This window comes from Dermochelys coriacea, chromosome 1 (genome assembly GCF_009764565.3).
Source record: "Dermochelys coriacea isolate rDerCor1 chromosome 1, rDerCor1.pri.v4, whole genome shotgun sequence".
Classification (NCBI taxonomy): Eukaryota; Metazoa; Chordata; order Testudines; family Dermochelyidae; genus Dermochelys; species Dermochelys coriacea.
Genome location: NC_050068.2, coordinates 231295068 through 231321847, shown reverse-complemented (window position 1 = coordinate 231321847; position 26780 = coordinate 231295068). Strand labels below are relative to the sequence as shown.

The window sequence follows — 26780 nt, the reverse complement described above, 5'->3', positions numbered from 1 at the left end:
CTTTCAGCCCCAGTCTACACTACAAGCTTATGCCAGTATAACTATGTTGCTCAAGGGTGATGTAGTTATGCTGACCTAATCCCCGGTGTAGACAGCGCTATGTTGACAGGAGGGCTTCTCCCACTGACACAGTTACCGCCTCTTGAGGTAGGGAGCATCTTCACTAAGCACTACAGCTGTGCAGCTGCAGCACTAAGTGTAGACAAGCCTTCAGTTTTGAACCAAGAGGCACAATTCATGCCAAGTTCTCTCTACCCCCAACCAGTAGTCAACCTAGCAGAGAACTTACCAAGCATAAAAACATAGGAGAGCTACTTTCTCAGCAGAACAACTCTTATCATAGAGTAAATGCTGACAGATGTTGCCTATTATTCCATGCCTCTGTTAGTTGGATTGGATTTGCTTGGAGGACAGTCAGTGCTGCTGCTTCCCTTCCCCAATACCCTCACAGAATACGCAGCGGTCAGGTGCCCTTTTAAACCCTCAAGAGGATACTCTAAAGTTAACCCCTCTGAAGGTATAAGACTTGGGAGGACTGCAGTAACAGCAACCACAACCAGACTGGATTATATGCACAGGAATTCAGAACTATCAAAGGAAACAAACTTCATTCTAGCACAAGATTTATGTGTTACATCACTGACTTCTAGGAAGCAGCTTTCAGAGGGGTAGCAGTGTTAGTCTGTATCAGCAAAAACAACAAGGAATCCTTAAAAAGAAAAGGAGTACTTGTGGCATGCATCCAATGAAGTGAGCTGTAGCTCACGAAAGCCTATGCTCAAATAAATTTGTTAGTCTTTATGGTGCCACAAGTAGTCCTTTTCTTTTTGCGGATACAGACTAACACGGCTGCTACTCTGAAAGGAAGCCTGGTGGCACCTTAGAGACTAACATCTCCATAGTATGCTTTCAGATGGTCCCCTTCATTGCAACAATAGCCCCATTAAGGGTTCAGTTTTGACTTCATACAACACATTTATGATAGTCAGCATAACTTGTGTCAACTTAACTCTGTAGTGGAGACATAGCCTCAGGAGCTGCAACTTTGAAGTAACTATTATTTACCATAAAGAAAAGGAGTACTTGTGGCACCTTAGAGACGAACAAATTTATTAGAGCATAAGCTTTCGTGAGCTACAGCTCACTTCATCGGATGCTGTAGCTCACGAAAGCTTATGCTCTAATAAATTTGTTCGTCTCTAAGGTGCCACAAGTACTCCTTTTCTTTTTGCGAATACAGACTAACACGGCTGCTACTCTGAAACCTATTATTTACCATAGTTAACAGGTAGAAACAAAACCCACAGCTTAAATTAACTGCTCAATATGCGGACTGCTCAAAACTGCTCCCTACTTCATAACGCCTACTCAGCTGGTTTTTCACACCAGCTGAACGTTAATCAGTGTGACCCTGTGAGAATTCTTGGTCGACCTAGCACGGTCTGCGGGTTAGACTGGTTTAACTACTCTCTGGTGGTGGATTTTTCACACCCTTGAGAGGTAGCTATGCTGATGTAACTTTTCAATATAGACCAGCCCTTATTCTGGAAACAAGAGTGCTTTTTTCCAGTTTAGCTTAATTCACAATAAGAGCATATATACTTGGGAGTTATTTCAGAATAACCCATGTGTAGACAAGCCCTTATATACAGTTAGTGTTTGTTAAATGATTTTGCCCATCTTTTTGTGTAGTCTTGAGCTGGCTCCAAATCACTTACACCTGAATGGCTCATCCAGGAAAAATAAGGTCAGCACACAAACAGCAGTTCTTTTAGAGTCAGTTTCAAACACATTCGGTGGAGAGGTCTGAAATCCAGTTCTAATTATTGTTCATGGGCCAGAATTACAGATTTAGTTCTCCATATTTCCTTCAGTCCATAGAGATAATTCCCATTTCTGTCAACAAGAAGTTTATACAAAGAGCAAGGGCAGAGTTATAATTCAAAATTTAGCTTTTGTTTTGTAGCACCTTGATGCTTCATTCAGCATCATTCACTGGCAGATAAGCTCACTTTTAGGATCCCTGTTATTTCTGTTCTTATTTCTCTTCTTTCGCCATCCATCTCAGTTTCTTTTTCTTTGAATGTCTCCCTTGCATAGTTTCTTCCATGCCACAACTTCCAGACCCTTCCACCTTATCAGCAATGAAACACTCACAGTTTGCAACCATTGTTTCAGGTTGTCTGCAGATTCAAGACAACAACACAGCCACAGCTACTCTGTTCACATTCTGATAGTTACCTTCCTGGGTGCTAAAAGATTTCATATTAAAAGTTTTTACAGATTCCGCAGAACTAATATGCAGGCCACAAACACCACTTGATAGACTTAACATGCCTACTTTTGAGTCACCTCTCACATATTAGGCTTCCCCTCTGTGCAGCCTCTGCGCATACCATTTCAGACATTTAGATTTAAGAAAGAGATCATTTATAAACACAATACAGAACATAGCAAAGAATTCACAATTAAAGCAGTAGTTTGATCTATTAATGAAAGTGAACTTATTTCATACTCCAAAAGGAGAAGAAAACAGATTCTTGGTCTTTGGCTTTTAACAAACAAACAAACAAGCTGCCTTCTAGAATCGAGCAGTTTCAAAATCTAGAATCAAAGAGGAATTTTTCACAGGCAATAAATTCACACAAGAGAAAAAGATTATGGGAAAATTAACTCTGGTTTAGCCACAGTACAGAGCCTGTATGGCCAGTGAAAGCTTTTCCCCACTGCCTCAGCCCCAAACTACAGGAACAAGCAGTGCTTAATTTATGCCAGGACTTGCCAGTGCTGAGCTCTGGCACCTCTAGGTTTAGCAGTTCATAGCCCTGGCATCTCTGGGCTTGGTGCATTAGTTTGAATATATAAAAATTGCTCGAGTCCTGGTACCTCTTTCATTACAAATTAAGTGCTGGGAATAAGGGTTCAATTCATCTTGGCTCTCATTAAGCAAACTGAGAGGACAGTTTAGTCTCCATGCCTATGCAAAAATCCCCAAAAGGGTGCCAACTGAGGTGTTTGTTCTGCAGTGTCCAAGATCTGTCTGTCCACCGAAACCTGATCAACTTGTTTATACAGAGGCCTGTAAACAGCCAAAGGTAACACCTAGAAATGAAATGCATCCTTTATTAAGCATTTAGGAAAGCCAAGATAGAGGTACTAGAGAGGACATCTTTCCCACCCATTCAGTTATATCAAGTTGGAAGATTTCTTACTCTGAGGTTTCCTATTAAAAGCTTCCTATGAAAAGTCTCTAGTTATTTTGTCATCCCAAGCAGGCATGTGTTCTGCTTGTACAGCATTACTGGTTGCATCAACAAGTGATGAATGGAAAAGAAACAGCCTATTTAGGAGTCCCTCACCATTACATGATAAGTTCTCAGTTACATGTCAGGGTGTACAAAGGCATAAAAATACATGTTTAAGCCATGGGCAGTTTAATACACAATTTTTACAAGTTCAGGGAAGCTTAGTACTAGTGAAAAGTATCATATTGACAGCCCGGAGAATGAAGTCCTCCACCCACAGATCACTAAATAACCTGCACCACCACTTTGCTGTGCTGCTGCAGCCTTCCCTGTATCGAATATAGGTATCACAGTAGCACTTAGAGGGCTCAGCTGAGATTGAGGCCCCACTACGCTAGAGCTAGATACCACACACACAGTAAAGACAGTTCCTGTCCTTGAGAGCTTTCTGTTTAAGTAGACAAAAGTGGGAGGGAAACAGAGAGGTGAAGTTATCCGCCCAAATTCACATAGCAGGTCAGAGTAGCAGCCGTGTTAGTCTGTATCTGCAAAAAAGAAAAAGGAGGACTTGTGGCACCTTAGAGACTAACAAATGTATTTGCGCATAAGCTTTCGTGAGCTACCGCTCACTTCATCGGATGCATGCAGTGGAAAATACAATGGGGAGATTTATATACACAGAGAACATGAAACAATGAGTGTGATCACGTAAGGTGAGCTATTACCAGCAGGAGAGCGATGGGTCGTCCTTCAGGATAGGTTGTAGATCCTTGATGATGCGTTGGAGAGGTTTTAGTTGGGGGCTGAAGGTGATGGCTAGTGGCATTCTGTTATTTTCTTTGTTGGGCCTGTCCTGTAGTAGGTGACTTCTGGGTACTCTTCTGGCTCTGTCAATCTGTTTCTTCACTTCAGCAGGTGGATACTGTAGTTGTAAGAATGCTTGATAGAGATCTTGTAGGTGTTTGTCTCTGTCTGAGGGGTTGAAGCAAATGCGGTTGTATTGTAGAGCTTGGCAGTAGACAATGGATCCTGTAGTGTGGTCTGGATGAAAGCTGGAAGCATGTAGGTAGGCATAGCAATCAGTAGGTTTCCGGTATAGCATGGTGTTTATGTGACCATTGCTTATAAGCACCGTAGTGTCCAGGAAGTGGATCTCTTGTGTGGACTGGTCTAGGCTGAGGTTGATGGTGGGATGGAAATTGTTGAAATCATGGTGGAATTCCTCAAAGGCTTCTTTTCCATGGGTCCAGACGATGAAGATGTCATCAATGTAGCGCAAGTAGAGTAGGGGCATTAGGGGACGAGAGCTGAGGAAGCGTTGTTCTAAGTCAGCCATAAAAATGTTGGCATACTGTGGGGCCATGGGGGTACCCATAGCAGTGTCTCTGATTTGAAGGTATACATTGTCCCCAAATGTGAAATAGCTATGGGTAAGGAAGTCACTAAGGTCAGCCACCAGGTTTGCTGTGATATTATCGGGGATACTGTTCCTGACGGCTTGTGGTCCATCTTCTTGTGGAATGATGGTGTAGAGGGCTTCTACATCCATAGTGGCTAGGATGGTGTTTTCAGGAAGATCACCGATGGATTGTAGTTTCCTCAGGAAGTTAATGGTGTCTCGAAGATACCTGGGAGTGCTAGTAGCATAGGGCCTGAGGAGGGAGTCCCGATGTGCACGGGCTGAAATTGTGGAAAAGCAGCATCACTTGCCCCATAACCTCAGCCGTGCAGAACACAATGCCATCCACAGCCTCAGAAACAACTCTGACATCATAATCAAAAAGGCTGAAAAAGGACTGATCGACATTTCATCCCTGCCTTGCCACTCCACCCATCATTAAGTGTTCACACATTATTTGGGGCATACAAAAAACAAGGTGCAAGAGTTGTTAATACATGCATTTCATGAATTAATATTTGCAATATCATTAATATTGTGATACAGCATGGCCAGAGGGCAGCAGGAGAGTGTTAGAAGGGAGCCTTATTCCCTGTATAAGGAAGAAAGTTTGCTATCGATTAATTAAAGCACCTGAAGCCAGTCACCTGATAAAACCCCCCTGCTTCAATCAGACAAGGGAAGGAATTGAAGCAGAGTGAATTGATGTTGGATTAGAGAGCAGACTGGAGGAGTCGAAGCAGAGAGCAGTTTGGAGGGAAGCAGAGGAGAGTTTGGAGAAGTATTGTGGTGGGCTAAGAAGACCAAGACCCTAGGTATAGGGACACCTGGTTTGTGCAGAGGGAGGGCAGGAAGCCCCATAAGTTGAAGGGCAGGAGAGGGAAGTAGCCCAGGGGAAGGAACCGCTAGTTCAAGCGGTTTAATCCTATCCCTAGGGCCCCTGGGCTGGGACACGGAGTAGAGGGCGGGCCCGGGTCCCTCCCTCTCCCCTCCTCTAGGACACTAGTGGGGCAGTTAATACCCCAGTTCAGGGGTGAGAAACAGTGCCCTGAACCCTCCCCAAGAAGAGAAAGCGTGAGACCCATCAAAGTACTGCTGGCAATTGGCCACAATATATATATGAATAATACAAGTATATGAGGCAGGAGGTGGCAGGTACAGTACAAACCTTAATCCTCAATTCATCCAGTGAACACTTTTTAATGTGAAAACATTCAAAATATATATCTGTTTAAATTATAGTAATACCTTAACCCAATACTCCAAAGCACTTTTCCCACACTTGTGCCTGAAGATGTGCTTATCTTCTATAAAATGCTTCAGTTGGCAGTGGTAGGGAGCTGAGCTTTGGTGTTGACATGGTACCTTTACCAATTTTCACTGCACGTTATTTCTCCCATGCTTCTGACATGGTGGCACAGTTTGTTTGCCAGTTCAAAGCCATCAGGGATTGCTGCACTGATGTCAGCCAACAGAAAGAGGGAGTCACTAGCCAACAGAATCTTCAACACAGTGGCAAGGCCAAAATAGGATGGTTCTGCATCACTGCCCAAGGGTACAAGGGCAGCTAACAGTCCAGGCACAATGTTCTAGTGTTGCTCTGCAGCAGCATGAATGTTTGTTACAGCTCTCTCTCAAGCTTGTAATACAATTCCATAATCACTTAAGAAATTAGGCCCTGTTCAAGATGATGATGCAAGAGTAAAATACATCAATAAAACAAATACACAATACTGATATTCCCACTGGATTTTCTTTTGCATCACCATTTGTTGTACTAGGAAGTTGTCCGATTCCTCAGGTGGCCATATCTTCCCTGTTGATCACCAAACCTTCTTCTTTACTTCAACTGGAGTGTGTCTCTCTCTGCAATGACTAACTTGTGCTCCAATAGCTTCTCTTGGTCAAAATTCTTGTCTTGAATGGAATTCTGTAGAAACGATGTTAATCAACTGTTTCTTGTTTCCAGTTCCCATCAAAACAACTTTCTGTGGCCGTAGCCCTGTACTTGTACTCAGTTGAAGCACCCTGCTTGCTTCTGTAGCTCTGCTAGATCTTGTGACACTCTTTGTGATGAGGACTTTGCACTTTTCAAAGACAAGGTGTACATCACCTGCAGCTAGCTTGTGTTCAGTGCAGACTCAGAAATTGGACACAAAGTCCTTGAATATCACTTGCTGGCCAGCATACCACTGAAAGAAGTGGAACGGTCAATGACTTGACATACTTAACAAGACATCACCTGTATAGTTGACACCTCTATCTGCAGCTGGTTCTTTAGCTTACACTTAGTCTGGGAAAGCCTCATGTCACCAGCGTCAGAGAACACTGACACTGGTACAGGAACCAACTCGTGTGACAAAATATTCTTCATGTCAACCTCTCGTGAACTTGCTTATAGGCAAGTGTCAAATGCCTTTGTTGGACAAACCTGTACATGCTTTGTCCCTGCCAGTGGCTCTGCTATCCTTGGTACTGTGTTACAGAACCCTGTGGGCCAGCTACGTTCAACTTCTTGCATTTGGTGAATTCTAATTGTAAGTGTCATGTACACTGATGGATAGCAGTGCCACTCTACCACTGACGATGTTTACTATTGCCTCTGGGTGCTTAGTGGGGTTTAAGGGATCAATACACAGCTCTAGCTTCTTATTAATGCTTTCTCTGTCCCTTGCAACTGCAGCAATCCTCGATTTGATTTCTTCTTCATGGATCTCTTGCATTTCTGCCTCACAAAGATGGTTTCAAAATACATGTCATTGCATATACCATTCCATATTGCTGGAACATGGTCAGCTGATTTCATGCACCATCTGTTTGTTTTTAACCTGTTAATGTCTATAACTTTTGTCCAATATTTCAAAATTGCTTCTCAGGAGTGAGTATGTGAGAATTTAAGTGAGCAAGTTCAGAGAACAAGAAAGTGCCTTGTGTCTCTGGGAGAGGAGGAAGCATACTATAAGATATAATCCTAATACACACACTAATACAGAGATAAATTAGCTAGAAAGGTACATATGTTATGTTCCATAACAAAATTAGTGTGAAGTTTATTAAAAAATTGAAATTCTGTGAAAGAGGGTATCACTGTCATCTCGCTTGTGAATCAGGAGTGGGGTGGAATTAAGTGCTAAACAGTGACAAGGGGTCATCAGGCAGTTTTTTAGAATTGAGGGTTTTTCAATTCGGAATCCACAAGGAAAAAAACAACAAAAAACCAACTCTGTATGGACACTAAAACAAGGTATCCCCAAAAACTTGTATTTGGCTACCAGACTACTCCCCCAAGCCATTCAATTTTCCCTCATCACACTATTGCTCAATTTTCCCAATAATCACCTTGAGTTGTTTCCATGTTTGTCTCAATGATTCCATACAAAGTTTCTCAATCAAGGAACCACATTCACAGTGGAGCCATATTAATTCAGCAAATAAAAGGGTAGGGGAAACCCAACCACTCCTCTATAGTTCCTCCTTTCACTCTTAAATGTCAAAAGGGACTCCAAATCTTTAAGACTGTCTAGAGGGCCCTTTTATATGGTGGTATTTTACGTGCAGGAACTATCAGCATAAGGAAGGGCCACTGACAAGCCCCCAAATATACTGCAACTATAGCAGACCCTGGAAAGGGAGTCAAGTCAGTTAAGAGACCTAGCACAGGTGGAACTTAACTGGCTCCCTGAAACTAGAGGACAGCATAGACTACACAAAGCTTTCACTTTGTTACAAAGGCACTATTACCCTATCTGCATTATAAACACAACTGTTGTAGTGCTGTGCCATAATGTGCCAGGCAAGTACAACTGTGTTCTTCCATTTGAGGAAAGAGAGAGAATCCGTATGCAATAGGATAGCCTAAAGTCTCCTGTACCAAACTGGTGGTATTCATCCAGTCATACTGCTGTGCAGAATTAGAATTTCAGCGGAGATTACAAGGGTAGTATTAGAAACTAGATAGTCACACACATCCTGTAATGCATTAGCAAGGACACAGATCGGACCCACCTAACTCCTTTCATATGCCGATATACTTTTGAAAGGGTTAATTAGAGAGCTAGCAAAGAAAACTCAGCCACTTCCTCCAAACTCAAAAGATATATTGTTAATACAAAGCACATGAACAACCACTGGATATTCCTAGCCAAGTGGATTATTAAAATAAACCTGAAATGTAAATTAAAGCATTTGGTCACAGATGTGTTAAATGTGTTTACCTAAAGCTGGTTGAGAGCGTTTCCTAAATTTTTTGATCAGCTTTATAAAAATGTAGGTCTGCCTTGCAACAGTAGCCAGGCATCCTCCAATGGGAAGTGGGTTAGCTCACTATTACTTTTGCTGTTTCTCCACTTAAATGTAATGCGGAAACCAACAAGAACATATAACCATAAAAAGTGTGAAAACAGACTTCTTTCTCTTGTCTCTTTAGGGTGAGAAGGGAAATCATTGCCAGCATTTTACAAACACAGGGATTCAATCCACTTCAGCCCAGGTTTTCGTAAGTGCTCACTAATTTTAGGTGCCCAATTTGAGATATTCAGGGCCTAATTTTCAGAAGCACACCCCCAACTGACTTCAGCTCAGCATCTCCAAGGGGAGGGAGAAAAGGAGACTCCATGTATCTCAAGTTGAGTACCAAATTAGCAAATATATAATTTTTTTAAATGTTGTCCTAAAATCTTATTACATATGACAAGGGCTGGAAGTACCTAGTTGCCAAATATTTTCTATGCTTTACTAAACAATATTAAATTTAAAGCCAAGTTGTAAGAATCAAAGTCAAAGTTCCCCCAAACTATCGGACTGATGTGGTCAATTTCACAGCCAATAGTACACAAGGGAGAGAGATGTGGCCAGTGTCACATCAGACTACCTTTGACTTTCCCTAACCCCATGGACCAGGTATCCATTTTGCAGCTAGGTGAACTGGAGGTGGCCTTTCAATGCAAGATGGAACATGACAAACTCATAACCTTCAGGATTGTAGTAGAGTGCCTTAGCCATTGTGAAAGACAGGCTAAAAAGGAAATTCAGAGTTAAGGCCAACACTCCAAGTTGTCTACATAGAGACACTAAGGCAGAGGTGGGCAAATTACAGCCCACGGGACCTCCTGCCCAGCCCCTGAGCTCCTGGCCCAGGAGGCTACCCCCGGCCTCTCCCCCGCAGCCTCAGCTCACTGCACCACCGGCACAAAACTCTGGGCAGCGAGCTCCTGGGGCAGCGCAGCTGCAGAGCACCACCAGCACTCCAGGCAGCATGGTAAGGGGGCAGGGAGGTTGGATAAAGGGCAGGAGAGTTCGGGGGGGGGGTCAAGGGTGTAGTCAGGGGTCAGGGCAGTCAAAGGGTGGGAAACAGGGGGTTGAATGGGGGCAGGGGGCAGTCAGGGGACAGAGAGAAGGGGTGGTTGGATGGGGCAGGGATCCCAGCAGGGCAGTCGGGAACGAGTGGGGGTTGGATGGGGTGGCGGAGGGCAGGAGGCCAAGCCATGCTCCCCTCCCCAACCAGCTCTCCATACAATTTCCAAAACCCGATGTGGCCCTCAGGCCAAAAAGGTTTGCCAGCCCCTGCACTAAGGCTTGGCCTACACTACAAACTTATGTCAGTATTATGACATCGCACTGCTGAACTATTTTGGAATCATCAGATTCAAGAACTAGGCTTTTAGAACAGTTTGCTTCATAGTCATGGCTATTTCTTGGATCATTAAAGAGATGATCAACACTTTGCAAGCTTTAAAAAAAAAAACCAACCAAACAAAAACCAACCACAGATCTACTAGACTAATCAGTTTTTCTAAAGCTCTACTGCCTATTGACTCAACATGGTGACACACTGATCCAGAATAGTCCATATGCTTGAATTAACCATACGTGTAGTACTAAAATTCATGCATGTTGCTCAACACTTTTTTTGCACAACTTGGTGCTTTTGAAAGAGAAATGTCAAGTTAAAACACAAGCCACACTGTTTACTAGTTGTCAGCAAAATGAGATTAAAATAAAGTTCTACAATTCTTAGAACAGACAGATATTATCAGAAGTTTGGAACCATCCAAAAAAACATTTCTGCATTAAGATCTTGCATGGCAAGTTTCAGTCCAGTGTATCCAGACGGATTTCAGATAGCAGCCATGTTAGCCTGTATTCACAAAAAGAAAAGGAGTACTTCTGGCACCTTAGAGACTAACAAATGTATTTGAGCATAAGCTTTCGTGAGCTACAGCTCACTTCATCAGATGCATTCAGTGGAAAATACAGTGGGGAGATTTATATACACAGAGAACATGAATCAATGGGTTTTATCATACACACTGTAAGGAGAGTGATCACTTAAGTTTATGAACCAGGGAAAGAAAAATAAATTATGGCAATGCTAATACAGCCTCAAACTATAGTGCTGTGAATAATACATCTCTTCATATTGAAAATTTTGTTACAGCTGGAACTTTAAAAGATTTTAGCGATATGTTTGCATAAAATAGATTGAATAATAGATGTGGAAAATAAAGGTCCATCAGGTGGAAGCAAACACACACTGTCCAACCTTCATTGTGCATCACAGTCCAACAGTTTGAATCAAACTGTGCATATTTCAAGGAGGGGAGCATACCAGTAGTTGTTCAATTTCTTATTTTTGTTTTAACCTGTTTTGAGACTGCTCTGTTTTATGATTCAATGAAGTCATGCCCTCCAGGAGAAGTACATTACTGTTGCTTACAGGCTAGCCATAGTGCTATTAAGAGTCTCCCTTCGACAATGAAATGCTTGTTCACTGCAGGAAAAAAGCCTCACTGTTGCCGAAACATATGACAGAGCCCTGACCCAGGAAACACATGACATGCTCCTTTAAAGCCTATAGTGCTCATGATCACTTTTCAGAGTAGCAGCTGCGTTAGTCTGTATTCGCAAAAGAAAAGGAGTCCTTGTGGCACCTTAGAGACTAACAAATTTATTTGAGCATAAGCTTTCGTGAGCTACAGCTCACTTCATCGGATGCATTCCCGACGAAGTGAGCTGTAGCGCACGAAAGCTTATGCTCAAATAAATTTGTTAGTCTCTAAGGTGCCACAAGGACTCCTTTTCTTTTTGCGAATACAGACTAACGCAGCTGCTACTCTGAAAAGTGATCATGAGCACTATAGGCTTTAAAGGAGCATGTCATGTGTTCCTGGGTCAGGGCTCTGTCATATGTTTCGGCAACAGTGAGGCTTTTTCCTGCAGTGAACAAGCATTTCATTGTCGAAGGGAGACTCTTAATAGCACTATGGCTAGCCTGTAAGCAACAGTATGTACTTCTCTGGAGGGCATGACTTCATTGAATCATAAAACAGAGCAGTCTCAAAACAGGTTAAAACAAAATAAGAAATTGAACAACTACTGGTATGCTCCCCTCCTTGAAATATGCACAGTTTGATTCAAACTGTTGGACTGTGATGCACAATGAAGGTTGGACAGTGTGTTTGCTTCCACCTGATGGACCTTTATTTTCCACATCTATTATTCAATCTATTTTATGCAAACATATCGCTAAAATCTTTTAAAGTTCCAGCTGTAACAAAATTTTCAATATGAAGAGATGTATTATTCACAGCACTATAGTTTGAGGCTGTATTAGCATTGCCATAATTTATTTTTCTTTTCCCTGGTTCATAAACTTAAGTGATCACTCTCCTTACAGTGTGTATGATAAAACCCATTGATTCATGTTCTCTGTGTATATAAATCTCCCCACTGTATTTTCCACTGAATGCATCTGATGAAGTGAGCTGTAGCTCACGAAAGCTTATGCTCAAATACATTTGTTAGTCTCTAAGGTGCCAGAAGTACTCCTTTTCTTTTTGTGAATACAGGCTAACATGGCTGCTATCTGAAATCCGTCTGGATACACTGGACTGAAACTTGCCATGCAAGATCTTAATGCAGAAATGTTTTTTGGATGGTTCCAAACTTCTGATAATATCTGTCTGTTCTAAGAATTGTAGAACTTTATTTTAATCTCATTTTGCTGACAACTAGTAAACAGTGTGGCTTGTGTTTTAACTTGACATTTCTCTTCAAAAGCACCAAGTTGTGCAAAAAAGTGTGAGCAACATGCATGAATTTTAGTACTACACGTATGGTTAATTCAAGCATATGGACTATTCTGGATCAGTGTGTCACCATGTTGAGTCAATAGGCAGTAGAGCTTTAGAAAAACTGATTAGTCTAGTAGATCTGTGGTTGGTTTTTGTTTGGTTGGTTTTTTTTTTTAAAGCTTGCAAAGTGTTGATCATCTCTTTAATGATCCAAGAAATAGCCATGACTATGAAGCAAACTTTCAAAAAGCCTAGTTCTTGAATCTGATGATTCCAAAATAGTTCAGCAGTGCGATGTCATAATACTGACATAAGTTTGTAGTGTAGGCCAAGCCTTAGTGCAGGGGCTGGCAAACCTTTTTGGCCTGAGGGCCACATCGGGTTTTGGAAATTGTATGGAGAGCTGGTTGGGGAGGGGAGCATGGCTTGGCCTCCTGCCCTCCGCCACCCCATCCAACCCCCACTCGTTCCCGACTGTCCGGCTGGGATCCCTGCATCCAACCACCCCTTCTCTCTGTCCCCTGACTGCCCCTGCCCCCATTCAACCCCTGTTTCCCACCTTTGACTGCCCTGACCCCTGACTACACCCTTGACCCCCCCCCCGAACTCTCCTGCCCTTTATCCAACCTCCCTGCCCCCTTACCATGCTGCCTGGAGTGCTGGTGGTGCTCTGCAGCTGCGCTGCCCCAGGAGCTCGCTGCCCAGAGTTTTGTGCCGGTGGTGCAGTGAGCTGAGGCTGGGGGAGAGGCCGGGGTAGCCTCCTGGGCCAGGAGCTCAGGGGCTGGGCAGGAGGTCCCGTGGGCTGTAATTTGCCCACCTCTGCCTTAGTGTCTCTATGTAGACAACTTGGAGTGTTGGCCTTAACTCTGAATTTCCTTTTTAGCCTGTCTTTCACAATGGCTAAGGCACTCTACTACAATCCTGAAGGTTATGAGTTTGTCATGTTCCATCTTGCATTGAAAGGCCACCTCCAGTTCACCTAGCTGCAAAATGGATACTGGTCCATGGGTTGGGAAAGTCAAAGGTAGTCTGTGACACTGGCCACATCTCTCTCCTTGTACTATTGGCTGTGAAATTGACCACATCAGTCCGATAGTTTGGGGGAACTTTGACTTTGATTCTTACAACTTGGCTTTAAATTTAATATTGTTTAGTAAAGCATAGAAAATATTTGGCAACTAGGTACTTCCAGCCCTTGTCATATGTAATAAGATTTTAGGACAACATTTAAAAAAAATTATATATTTGCTAATTTGGTACTCAACTTGAGATACATGGAGTCTCCTTTTCTCCCTCCCCTTGGAGATGCTGAGCTGAAGTCAGTTGGGGGTGTGCTTCTGAAAATTAGGCCCTGAATATCTCAAATTGGGCACCTAAAATTAGTGAGCACTTACGAAAACCTGGGCTGAAGTGGATTGAATCCCTGTGTTTGTAAAATGCTGGCAATGATTTCCCTTCTCACCCTAAAGAGACAAGAGAAAGAAGTCTGTTTTCACACTTTTTATGGTTATATGTTCTTGTTGGTTTCCGCATTACATTTAAGTGGAGAAACAGCAAAAGTAATAGTGAGCTAACCCACTTCCCATTGGAGGATGCCTGGCTACTGTTGCAAGGCAGACCTACATTTTTATAAAGCTGATCAAAAAATTTAGGAAACGCTCTCAACCAGCTTTAGGTAAACACATTTAACACATCTGTGACCAAATGCTTTAATTTACATTTCAGGTTATTTTAATAATCCACTTGGCTAGGAATATCCAGTGGTTGTTCATGTGCTTTGTATTAAAATATATCTTTTGAGTTTGGAGGAAGTGGCTGAGTTTTCTTTGCTAGCTCTCTAATTAACCCTTTCAAAGTATATCGGCATATGAAAGGAGTTAGGTGGGTCCGATCTGTGTCCTTGCTAATGCATTACAGGATGTGTGTGACTATCTAGTTTCTAATACTACCTTGTAATCTCCGCTGAAATTCTAATTCTGCACAGCAGTATGACTGGATGAATACCACCAGTTTGGTACAGGAGACTTTAGGCTATCCTATTGCATACGGATTCTCTCTCTTTCCTCAAATGGAAGAACACAGTTGTACTTGCCTGGCACATTATGGCACAGCACTACAACAGTTGTGTTTATAATGCAGATAGGGTAATAGTGCCTTTGTAACAAAGTGAAAGCTTTGTGTAGTCTATGCTGTCCTCTAGTTTCAGGGAGCCAGTTAAGTTCCACCTGTGCTAGGTCTCTTAACTGACTTGACTCCCTTTCCAGGGTCTGCTATAGTTGCAGTATTTGGGGGCTTGTCAGTGGCCCTTCCTTATGCTGATAGTTCCTGCACGTAAAATACCACCATATAAAAGGGCCCTCTAGACAGTCTTAAAATTTGGAGTCCCTTTTGACATTTAAGAGTGAAAGGAGGAACTATAGAGGAGTGGTTGGGTTTCCCCTACCCTTTATTTGCTGAATTAATATGGCTCCACTGTGAATGTGGTTCCTTGATTGAGAAACTTTGTATGGAATCATTGAGACAAACATGGAAAACTCAAGGTGATTATTGGGAAAATTGAGCAATAGTGTGATGAGGGAAAATTGAATGGCTTGGGGGAGTAGTCTGGTAGCCAAATACAAGTTTTTGGGGATACCTTGTTTTAGTGTCCATACAGAGTGGTTTTTTGTTGTTTTTTCCTCGTGGATTCCGAATTGAAAAACCCTCAATTCTAAAAAACTGCCTGATGACCCCTTGTCACTGTTTAGCACTTAATTCCACCCCACTCCTGATTCACAAGCGAGATGACAGTGATACCCTCTTTCACAGAATTTCAATTTTTAATAAACTTCACACTAATTTTGTTATGGAACATAACATGTACCTTTCTAGCTAATTTATCTCTGTATTAGTGTGTGTATTAGGATTATATCTTATAGTATGCTTCCTCCTCTCCCAGAGACACAAGGCACTTTCTTGTTCTCTGAACTTGCTCACTTAAATTCTCACATACTCACTCCTGAGAAGCAATTTTGAAATATTGGACAAAAGTTATAGACATTAACAGGTTAAAAACAAACAGATGGTGCATGAAATCAGCTGACCATGTTCCAGCAATATGGAATGGTATATGCAATGACATGTATTTTGAAACCATCTTTGTGAGGCAGAAATGCAAGAGATCCATGAAGAAGAAATCAAATCGAGGATTGCTGCAGTTGCAAGGGACAGAGAAAGCATTAATAAGAAGCTAGAGCTGTGTATTGATCCCTTAAACCCCACTAAGCACCCAGAGGCAATAGTAAACATCGTCAGTGGTAGAGTGGCACTGCTATCCATCAGTGTACATGACACTTACAATTAGAATTCACCAATGCAAGAAGTTGAACGTAGCTGGCCCACAGGGTTCTGTAACACAGTACCAAGGATAGCAGAGCCACTGGCAGGGACAAAGCATGTACAGGTTTGTCCAACAAGGCATTTGACACTTGCCTATAAGCAAGTTCACGAGAGGTTGACATGAAGAATATTTTGTCACACGAGTTGGTTCCTGTACCAGTGTCAGTGTTCTCTGACGCTGGTGACATGAGGCTTTCCCAGACTAAGTGTAAGCTAAAGAACCAGCTGCAGATAGAGGTGTCAACTATACAGGTGATGTCTTGTTAAGTATGTCAAGTCATTGACCGTTCACTTCTTTCAGTGGTATGCTGGCCAGCAAGTGTATTCAAGGACTTTGTGTCCAATTTCTGAGTCTGCACTGAACACAAGCTAGCTGCAGGTGATGTACACCTTGTCTTTGAAAAGTGCAAAGTCCTCATCACAAAGAGTGTCACAAGATCTAGCAGAGCTACAGAAGCAAGCAGGGTGCTTCAACTGAGTACAAGTACAGGGCTACGGCCACAGAAAGTTGTTTTGATGGGAACTGGAAACAAGAAACAGTTGATTAACATCGTTTCTACAGAATTCCATTCAAGACAAGAATTTTGACCAGAGAAGCTATTGGAGCACAAGTTAGTCATTGCAGAGAGAGACACACTCCAGTTGAAGTAAAGAAGAAGGTTTGGTGATCAACAGGGAAGATATGGCCACCTGAGGAATCGGACAACTTCCTAGTACAACAAATGGTGATGCAAAAGAAAATCCAGTGGGAATATCAGTATTGTGTATTTGTTTTATTGATGTATTTTACTCTTGCATCATCATCTTGAACAGGGCCTAATTTCTTAAGTGATATGGAATTGTATTACAAGCTTGAGAGAGAGCTGTAACAAACATTCATGCTGCTGCAGAGCAACACTAGAACATTGTGCCTGGACTGTTAGCTGCCCTTGTACCCTTGGGCAGTGATGCAGAACCATCCTATTTTGGCCTTGCCACTGTGTTGAAGATTCTGTTGGCTAGTGACTCCCTCTTTCTGTTGGCTGACATCAGTGCAGCATCCCTGATGGCTTTGAACTGGCAAACAAACTGTGCCCATGTCAGAAGCATGGGAGAAATAACGTGCAGTGAAAATTGGTAAAGGTACCATGTCAACACCAAAGCTCAGCTCCCTACCACTGCCAACTGAAGCATTTTATAGAAGATAAGCACATCTTCAGGCACAAGTGTGGGAAAAGTGCTTTGGAGTATTGGGTTAAGGTATTACTATAATTTAAACAGATATATATTTTGAATGTTTTCACATTAAAAAGTGTTCACTGGATGAATTGAGGATTAAGGTTTGTACTGTACCTGCCACCTCCTGCCTATACTTGTATTATTCATATATTATTGTGGCAATTGCCAGCAGTACTTTGATGGGTCTCACGCTTTCTCTTCTTGGGGAGGGTTCAGGGCACTGTTTCTCACCCCTGAACTGGGGTATTAACTGCCCCACTAGTGTCCTAGAGGAGGGGAGAGGGAGGGACCCGGGCCCGCCCTCTACTCCGTGTCCCAGCCCAGGGGCCCTAGGGATAGGATTAAACCGCTTGAACTAGCGGTTCCTTCCCTGGGCTACTTCCCTTCCTGCCCTTCAACTTATGGGGCTTCCTGCCCTCCCTCTGCACAAACCAGGTGTCCCTATACCTAGGGTCTTGGTTCTTAGCCCACCACAATACTTCTCCAAACTCTCCTCTGCTTCCCTCCAAACTGCTCTCTGCTTCGACTCCTCCAGTCTGCTCTCTAATCCAACATCAATTCACTCTGCTTCAATTCCTTCCCTTGTCTGATTGAAGCAGGGGGGTTTATCAGGTGACTGGCTTCAGGTGCTTTAATTAATCGATAGCAAACTTTCTTCCTTATACAGGGAATAAGGCTCCCTTCTAACACTCTCCTGCTGCCCTCTGGCCATGCTGTATCACAATATTAATGATATTGCAAATATTAATTCATGAAATGCATGTATTAACAACTCTTGCACCTTGTTTTTTGTATGCCCCAAATAATGTGTGAACACTTAATGATGGGTGGAGTGGCAAGGCAGGGATGAAATGTCGATCAGTCCTTTTCAGCCTTTTTGATTATGATGTCAGAGTTGTTTCTGAGGCTGTGGATGGCATTGTGTTCTGCACGGCTGAGGTTATGGGGCAAGTGATGCTGCTTTTCCACAATTTCAGCCCGTGCACATCGGGACTCCCTCCTCAGGCCCTATGCTACTAGCACTCCCAGGTATCTTCGAGACACCATTAACTTCCTGAGGAAACTACAATCCATCGGTGATCTTCCTGAAAACACCATCCTAGCCACTATGGATGTAGAAGCCCTCTACACCATCATTCCACAAGAAGATGGACCACAAGCCGTCAGGAACAGTATCCCCGATAATATCACAGCAAACCTGGTGGCTGACCTTAGTGACTTCCTTACCCATAGCTATTTCACATTTGGGGACAATGTATACCTTCAAATCAGAGACACTGCTATGGGTACCCCCATGGCCCCACAGTATGCCAACATTTTTATGGCTGACTTAGAACAACGCTTCCTCAGCTCTCGTCCCCTAATGCCCTACTCTACTTGCGCTACATTGATGACATCTTCATCGTCTGGACCCATGGAAAAGAAGCCTTTGAGGAATTCCACCATGATTTCAACAATTTCCATCCCACCATCAACCTCAGCTAGACCAGTCCACACAAGAGATCCACTTCCTGGACACTACGGTGCTTATAAGCAATGGTCACATAAACACCATGCTATACCGGAAACCTACTGATTGCTATGCCTACCTACATGCTTCCAGCTTTCATCCAGACCACACTACAGGATCCATTGTCTACTGCCAAGCTCTACAATACAACCGCATTTGCTTCAACCCTCAGACAGAGACAAACACCTACAAGATCTCTATCAAGCATTCTTACAACTACAGTATCCACCTGCTGAAGTGAAGAAACAGATTGACAGAGCCAGAAGAGTACCCAGAAGTCACCTACTACAGGACAGGCCCAACAAAGAAAATAACAGAATGCCACTAGCCATCACCTTCAGCCCCAACTAAAACCTCTCCAACGCATATCAAGGATCTACAACCTATCCTGAAGGACGACCCATCGCTCTCCTGCTGGTAATAGCTCACCTTACGTGATCACACTCATTGTTTCATGTTCTCTGTATATAAATCTCCCCATTGTATTTTCCACTGCATGCATCCGATGAAGTGAGCGGTAGCTCACGAAAGCTTATGCGCAAATACATTTGTTAGTCTCTAAGGTGCCACAAGTCCTCCTTTTTCTTTTTTGCAGATACAGACTAACACGGCTGCTACTCTGACTGCTATGTGAATTTGGGCGGATAACTTCACCTCTCTGTTTCCCTCCCACTTTTGTCTACTTAAACAGAAAGCTCTCAAGGACAGGAACTGTCTTTACTGTGTGTGTGGTATCTAGCTCTAGCGTAGTGGGGCCTCAATCTCAGCTGAGCCCTCTAAGTGCTACTGTGATACCTATATTCGATACAGGGAAGGCTGCAGCAGCACAGCAAAGTGGTGGTGCAGGTTATTTAGTGATCTGTGGGTGGAGGACTTCATTCTCCGGGCTGTCAATATGATACTTTTCACTAGTACTAAGCTTCCCTGAACTTGTAAAAATTGTGTATTAAACTGCCCATGGCTTAAACATGTATTTTTATGCCTTTGTACACCTGACATGTAACTGAGAACTTATCATGTAATGGTGAGGGACTCCTAAATAGGCTGTTCTTTTCCATTCATCACTTGTTGATGCAACCAGTAATGCTGTACAAGCAGAACACATGCCTGCTTGGGATGACAAAATAACTAGAGACTTTTCATAGGAAGCTTTTAATAGGAAACCTCAGAGTAAGAAATCTTCCAACTTGATAACTGAATGGGTGGGAAAGATGTCCTCTCTAGTACCTCTATCTTGGCTTTCCTAAATGCTTAATAAAGGATGCATTTCATTTCTAGGTGTTACCTTTGGCTGTTTACAGGCCTCTGTATAAACAAGTTGATCAGGTTTCGGTGGACAGACAGATCTTGGACACTGCAGAACAAACACCTCAGTTGGCACCCTTTTGGGGATTTTTGCATAGGCATGGAGACTAAACTGTCCTCTCAGTTTGCTTAATGAGAGCCAAGATGAATTGAACCTTATTCCCAGCACTTAATTTGTAATGAAAGAGGTACCAGGACTCGAGCAATTTTTATATATTCAAACTAATGCACCAAGCCCAGAGATGCCAGGCTATGAACTGCTAAACCTAGAGGTGCCAGAGCTCAGCACTGGCAAGTCCTGGCATAAATTAAGCACTGCTTGTTCCTGTAGTTTGGGGCTGAGGCAGTGGGGAAAAGCTTTCACTGGCCATACAGGCTCTGTACTGTGGCTAAACCAGAGTTAATTTTCCCATAATCTTTTTCTCTTGTGTGAATTTATTGCCTGTGAAAAATTCCTCTTTGATTCTAGATTTTGAAACTGCTCGATTCTAGAAGGCAGCTTGTTTGTTTGTTTGTTAAAGCCAAAGACCAAGAATCTGTTTTCTTCTCCTTTTGGAGTATGAAATAAGTTCACTTTCATTAATAGATCAAACTACTGCTTTAATTGTGAATTCTTTGCTATGTTCTGTATTGTGTTTATAAATGATCTCTTTCTTAAATCTAAATGTCTGAAATGGTATGCGCAGAGGCTGCACAGAGGGAAGCCTAATATGTGAGAGGTGACTCAAAAGTAGGCATGTTAAGTCTATCAAGTGGTGTTTGTGGCCTGCATATTAGTTCTGCGGAATCTGTAAAAACTTTTAATATGAAATCTTTTAGCACCCAGGAAGGTAACTATCAGAATGTGAACAGAGTAGCTGTGGCTGTGTTGTTGTCTTGAATCTGCAGACAACCTGAAACAATGGTTGCAAACTGTGAGTGTTTCATTGCTGATAAGGTGGAAGGGTCTGGAAGTTGTGGCATGGAAGAAACTATGCAAGGGAGACATTCAAAGAAAAAGAAACTGAGATGGATGGCGAAAGAAGAGAAATAAGAACAGAAATAACAGGGATCCTAAAAGTGAGCTTATCTGCCAGTGAATGATGCTGAATGAAGCATCAAGGTGCTACAAAACAAAAGCTAAATTTTGAATTATAACTCTGCCCTTGCTCTTTGTATAAACTTCTTGTTGACAGAAATGGGAATTATCTCTATGGACTGAAGGAAATATGGAGAACTAAATCTGTAATTCTGGCCCATGAACAATAATTAGAACTGGATTTCAGACCTCTCCACCGAATGTGTTTGAAACTGACTCTAAAGAAATGCTGTTTGTGTGCTGACCTTATTTTCCTGGATGAGCCATTCAGGTGTAAGTGATTTGGAGCCAGCTCAAGACTACACAAAAAGATGGGCAAAATCATTTAACAAACACTAACTGTATATAAGGGCTTGTCTACACATGGGTTATTCTGAAATAACTCCAAGTATATATGCTCTTATTGTGAATTAAGCTAAACTGGAAAAAAGCACTCTGTTTCCAGAATAAGGGCTGGTCTATTGAAAAGTTACATCAGCATAGCTACCTCTCAAGGGTGTGAAAAATCCACCACCAGAGAGTAGTTAAACCAGTCTAACCCGCAGACCGTGCTAGGTCGCAAGAATTCTCACAGGGTCACACTGATTAACGTTCAGCTGGTGTGAAAAACCAGCTGAGTAGGCGTTATGAAGTAGGGAGCAGTTTGAGCAGTCCGCATATTGAGCAGTTAATTTAAGCTGTGGGTTTTGTTTCTACCTGTTAACTATGGTAAATAATAGGTTTCAGAGTAGCAGCGTGTTAGTCTGTATTCGCAAAAAGAAAAGGAGTACTTGTGGCACCTTAGAGACGAACAAATTTATTAGAGCATAAGCTTTCGTGAGCTACAGCATCCGATGAAGTGAGCTGTAGCTCACGAAAGCTTATGCTCTAATAAATTTGTTCGTCTCTAAGGTGCCACAAGTACTCCTTTTCTTTATGGTAAATAATAGTTACTTCAAAGTTGCAGCTCTGAGGCTATGTCTCCACTACAGAGTTAAGTTGACACAAGTTATGCTGACTATCATAAATGTGTTGTATGAAGTCAAAACTGAACCCTTAATGGGGCTATTGTTGCAATGAAGGGGACCATCTGAAAGCATACTATGGAGATGTTAGTCTCTAAGGTGCCACCAGGCTTCCTTTCAGAGTAGCAGCCGTGTTAGTCTGTATCCGCAAAAAGAAAAGGACTACTTGGCACCATAAAGACTAACAAATTTATTTGAGATAGGCTTTCGTGAGCTACAGCTCACTTCATTGGATGCATGCCACAAGTACTCCTTTTCTTTTAAGGATTCCTTGTGTTTTTTGCTGATACAGACTAACACTGCTACCCCTCTGAAAGCTGCTTCCTAGAAGTCAGTGATGTAACACATAAATCTTGTGCTAGAATGAAGTTTGTTTCCTTGATAGTTCTGAATTCCTGTGCATATAATCCAGTCTGGTTGTGGTTGCTGTTACTGCAGTCCTCCCAAGTTTATCCTTCAGAGGGGTTAACTTTAGAGTATCCTCTTGAGGGTTTAAAAGGGCACCTGACCGCTGCGTATTCTGTGAGGGTATTGGGGAAGGGAAGCAGCAGCACTGACTGTCCTCCAAGCAAATCCAATCCAACTAACAGAGGCATGGAATAATAGGCAACATCTGTCAGCATTTACTCTATGATAAGAGTTGTTCTGCTGAGAAAGTAGCTCTCTATGTTTTTATGCTTGGTAAGTTCTCTGCTAGGTTGACTACTGGTTGGGGGTAGAGAGAACTTGGCATGAATTGTGCCTCTTGGTTCAAAACTGAAGGTTGTCTACACTTAGTGCTGCAGCTGCACAGCTGTAGTGCTTAGTGAAGATGCTCCCTACCTCAAGAGGCGGTAACTGTGTCAGTGGGAGAAGCCCTCCTGTCAACATAGCGCTGTCTACACCGGGGATTAGGTCAGCATAACTACATCACCCTTGAGCAACATAGTTATACTGGCATAAGCTTGTAGTGTAGACTGGGGCTGAAAGAGACCTAACCATATATCTGAAAGAAGCTATTAAAAACAAAAACAGAAGACCTACTGATTACAAAAAATGAGCTTCTTTAACTTGGTGACAAATGGATTTTGAGGTGGTCTTATGTAGATTTGTTTTGTTTTCCGCCCTCAGCTACTGGCACTAATTAGGCTTTCTTGTAGAACCTGAATAACTAGTTAACATGTTAATTCTCATTATGTAGTATGCTGGATTACACAGTGTGGCTCTTCTTAAAGTAATGCAGAGGGTGTACCTCTCAATTTTGAGGATCATACTGCAGCAAGACTGGATTATTTAAGAGAAACTGTCCGGCTTCAGCCCTCAAACTTCTCTTTGGATGAATTAACTTTATCAGATCTTCTCAGTTAGAGATTGTTGCGCCATCAGTGCAGAATTCCAAGATCAACGTGCACACAAGGAAAAACGTTAACTTCTCTAAATGGCTGCGTGTGTCTTCATTAGGAAATCTTGGGTGAATTCTGGAAGTTTTGCCATTGAGTTCAGCAGACTCTGGATTCCACCTGGTATGTCTAAAGACTATATTGTGAGGCTAGTGTACTGACCGATCAGTTAGGCCAGTAGACAAGGGCAAGAGGCATTCAACATATGTCACTAACAACTCATCATATTATTCCACATTGAATGCTGTTGGCCTTGTTTGCAGTCATTTCAGGCATGGCCAGCATTGTGGGCTAACTCAGTTCCGTACAACATAAGATTTTAGTGAGGACAGCCTCTCTGATGTACACTCCTTGTGGGTCCCAGGCTTAAATTCTCATTATGGCTTTTCTGGAGAAGCAGATTTTTATGGTGGTCTGTGGTGGTCTGATGTGAATTTAATTTTTTTTTTAGTACCAAATTCTGCTTTTTCTTCAGATAATTAATTTGGACCCATAAATCTTTAAACTCATTATATATATCTCCTTCCTCCCCTCCCTTTTAAAGATACCCAACAGAACTTTTTTGATTGTTGGCTATTTTTAATACAGGTCTTCTTGAACTCTCTTTGGACAAGTTCAGAAATGTGCTACTTAACCAGACCATCCCAGTGGAAAGCGGTAAATAAGGAATATTGCAAGCAATGTGACTGTCATTATTTTTCAAGTACATTCCCACCAAAAGAATGTACATCTCCTTGATAAGGTATGTATGAAGTGGAATCTAAATGCCTCCATTGTGTTCACATTAACTAATGGTACTCCTCATTAGAAGAGGAAGATTAGAAAATCACTCTGTAGTAAGGATAAATTTGTGTTTGGAGGGGGAATGAAACTGCATGAACCACGCATATGTTTCAATGTTTAGTCTAACTCCCAGACTTTAGAATTAAGAATCTTTTTCATGTCTACTCAACTTCCTTGTAGCTTGTGTCTCACAAAAAAACATGGAGCCATTTTGTATAGGGGATTCTGAATGAATGAGCAGTTGGCTGCAAACTGCTCAAAAAGCTTAAATTGTGGTGCTGTCACTGACCTTTGTAACATGCTGTAACATCTCATATTGACCTTAGGACGGACATCAATATACCAGTTCCCTACTCAGTGCTCTCCATAGGATAAAAACCTTTGGCTGTTGCGATTCATATTTATAGGTGTGGATGTTATAGGGCCCTTCTTAAAGTTTTGGTGTGTGCTTTGTTTTATTCCCCTAGTTACCTCTTCTGGATTATTTTTGTTAACTCAGTGTGTGGGATGAGGGGGCAAATGCTTCTAAAAGCTCAAATTCGTTCTCTGTTTTTCTTCCACAAATATGACTTCCCGCCCCTCTAATGACAGATAACATTCTTGCTGCTGAACTCTAGTCTCAGTCAGAACAGTAGCATTGGACAGTGAATCTAAAGGTCAACTATTCTGTTGCAATGAGGATGTAACTGGTTTGTGGGACCTAAAATGTACCTTTGCAGTTAAATCTCTGTAGTAGTAGGTAGCTTCCTGTGACTAACCCCATACCTAAGCAAACTTGCATGGGCATTTCAGCAAGGACATTCACAGGGTATTTGGGACAAAAATTGGGGAACTTGTGACTGGTGGAGATGGTGGCTGTGCAAGTTTCTCTCCAGTGCTTTTAACCCTTCGCTTTTCTGGAATATTCAGTAGTACTAAACTATGGCGGCAGAGGTAACTGACATAAAGCATTGCTTTTGTGTAGGTCCAATAAAAGCAATTAAAAAAAAAAGTGTAAAACGAGCACAAAATGCAACAAGGGACTTAGAAGACTCGAACATTGCCTCAGATAATCACAGGTCATATTGAGCCCAAACTAAACGATATTGCCTCTTAAGGAATAAAGATGATAAGATAAAATAAAATGATTAAAGCCTGTGGCGTGGCTGACTTGTCTGGAGTATGCAATGATCAATAGCTGGCAATGGGATTCGTGCCCCAGATAATGTGGGTTCTGGAAACGAGCTCTCTGTAGTCTGTCACTCTGCAAAAACCTACTGCGTGTTCTGAAGATGTGCTTGGTTTTACTGTTTGTTTCAGATTCCTCTGCAATAGCTCAGGAAACTGGAGTAGACAAAGGGTTAGTTTCCATTCGGCCTCAGCAGAGTGTGTGTACATGGTACCTGCAGTCCCCGGATGCCAAGCAAGTTGAGCACAGCTGTTCTTTCGCTGATTCTGTTGAGAGAGGTAAACTTCCCCCTGCCTCTCCATTCTGTTCTGTGGTAACGAGAGTTAAACTACAGATCTTTTCATGGGAAGGCCATATTGTTGCCCAGTACTCTATATAGCTTGCATAAACACACCGGAAATCCTGACATACTGGTGAATGGATGCCAAATTGGGTTCAGCATTTAATCAATGATTATATTGAAATCTCATTAAAGCAATTGCTATCTGGAGCGGCTGTACAGGCTTGCTAGTCTAAAGCCCCAGTACTGCAAACATTATTCCCATGTTTAAATTTAGTCGGAGTTTCATGAGTCAGTATACTACTTGCATGTTATACCTGTAGGATCAGGACCTATATGCAAGATCTTTGGAGAATGGACTATGCCTGTTGGTATATACCAAATGAGGCCCTAATAAATACAACAAAATAGCTTCATTCCGTGCAATGCTGAGAATTCTCGTGAGGGAGAGGAAGATTGGCTACATTAACTGTCTGTTGTTGTTTGTGTTGGTTTGTTTGTTTTTTTTTAGATATCCTGGAGGCTGCAATCTGAATTTAACTTGGGAAGTTGCCCCAATATTCTATTAGCGTATAATGTAATTGCACACGCAAAGTTGCCCTGCAAACTTGGATATGCCAGGGGTGTAACCTTAACAAATAGCCTTCCATGTATTGCATTTGTGCAGAGCTGGAAAGGCTTAATAACAATTTTTTGCTGGAAAGGTTTCTCTCTAGAAGAGAGAATTTGCTATAGGAAAAGAATTAGACATCAAACAGGGGAGGCATAAGCTGATCTCGAAAGGTTAACTTTGTGAGGCACAGGGAAATGGGGTGAGGAGGCTATACATAGAATGTGAGCAAACTATACAAGCTAAAATTTCTGATGTTTACCCTGGTGAGAATACATAGTTATTGGGACTAAGATTCTTCATGGAAAACATCTATTTGTTATAGACACCATTCTATACTACGTTTTTTCT

General features: G+C 42.2%; 1 protein-coding gene across 1 annotated transcript in view; it reads right to left on the bottom strand.

Annotated features, from left to right (window-relative positions):
• The window catches only part of TM7SF3 (transmembrane 7 superfamily member 3), a 45694-nt gene that overhangs the window by 17818 nt on the left and 1096 nt on the right, over positions 1 to 26780 (bottom strand). The gene's annotated exons all lie outside the window — the stretch shown is intronic.